At 56.3% G+C, this 1,504-nt stretch overlaps 1 protein-coding gene across 1 annotated transcript in view; it reads left to right on the top strand.

Annotated features, from left to right (window-relative positions):
* The window catches only part of NUDC (nudC nuclear distribution protein), a gene marked incomplete at its 5' end in the record, with an annotated part of 8,567 nt that overhangs the window by 6,533 nt on the left and 530 nt on the right, over window positions 1-1,504 (top strand). The window lies entirely within an intron of this gene.

A 1,504-nucleotide genomic window follows, 5' to 3' on the forward strand; every position in this document is an offset into this window, starting at 1 on the left:
TGTGGAGTCTCCTGCTCTGGAGAGATCCCAAACCTGCCTGGCTGTGACCCTGGGCACCCTGCTGTGGGTGACCCTGCTCCAGTGGGCTTGGATGAGATAATCATAGAATCATTAAGGTTGGAAAAGACCTCTAAGATCATCAGGTCCAACCATCACCCAACACTCCCATGACCATTAAACCATGTCCCCAAGTGCCACATCTACTCCTTTTTTGAACCCCTGCAGGGATGGGGACTCCACCAGCTCCTTGGGCAGGCCCAGTGCCTGACCAGGTGTCCTTAGTGCCTGTTGGTTGAGCTGGTGGAAGAGGAGGTAGCTCTCCTCTGCTCCTGGGAAGTCCACATCCAGGAGACCTCCTTGGAAGGTCACCCACTGAGTGCTCTGGATGTTTGGCTTCTGCCCAGATTGGCTGGTAAAGGATGGGTGGGAAGGTCAGACTTTGTTCAGGCCAGAGGAGTCTCAGGGATGTCCAGGTGGGTCCTGACCCCTGCCAGTGAAGCCCTCCTGGCTGCTAAACAAGGACCCTGTCCTCACACCACATTCCTGTGGACATGGAGAGTGGAAATGTGGTGACATTTCAGGGGAGATGGTGAAAGGACAGCATGGAGGGGGGTGACAGAGTCCTGCCCTTCATGTGTGGGTCCCCCACATGCTTTCCTGTTGTGCCCCAGGGTGGACACAGCAGAGGAGGAGGCCAGGAGCTGCTGTGTGCCCTGATCCCTCCCATTCACAGCCTGTGCTTCTCAGAACTGCCTGATGTGGCAACTTGAGGCCAGAAAGCCCTTTCTATCTGCAGGGATTGCAGTCCCTCTGAAATCACCCTCCTCTGGTCACGTCCTTCAGGAGTTTTCCACTATCACAGCCCTGGAGATACTCCCCAGATCCCCAGCAATGCCAGTGAGCTGGAGCTTGAGTTGTAATCAGTGATCTGCCCTCCCTGGCTCCCCTCTGCCCCACAGCTGCTGTCCTGGCTGCTACGTGTCTGCCCAGGAGGCAGCAGTGCCAGGGTGTGTGTGGTGATTAATGCCTCCCCGTGGGGCTGGCAGAGCACTGACCCCACTGACCCCAGGCAGAAGTGTTTGTGGTGTGGGAGTGTGGCCCCAGGAGCTCAGCAAAACAGCCTCTGCTGCAGAGGGTGTGGGGAGGAAGCAAGCTTGATGGTTCAGAAAGTGGGGATGTCATAACCCCCCCCTCCCAAAAAAAAACCCAACAAAGCTGTTCTGTGACTCCTGCTGACTCTGACCTAAGCTCTTGGGAGGGTTGTTCAGCCTGGAGAAAAAGAGATTCTGGGGAGACCTTCTGGGGGCCTTTCAGGAGTTGAAGGGACCTGTCAGAAAGCTGGGGACAGACTTTTGAGCAGGGCCTGTTGGGACAGGACAAGGGGGGATGGTTTGAAACAAAAAGAGGGAGGTTTAGACTAGAGAGAAGGAAGAAATCTTTTGCTGCTGAGGGTGGTGAGCCCCTGGCCCAGGCTGCCCAGAGAGGTGGTCGCTGCCCCATCCCT

This window comes from Merops nubicus, unplaced genomic scaffold, assembly GCF_000691845.1.
Source record: "Merops nubicus isolate BGI_N331 unplaced genomic scaffold, ASM69184v1 scaffold23874, whole genome shotgun sequence".
NCBI classification, from domain to species: Eukaryota; Metazoa; Chordata; class Aves; order Coraciiformes; family Meropidae; genus Merops; species Merops nubicus.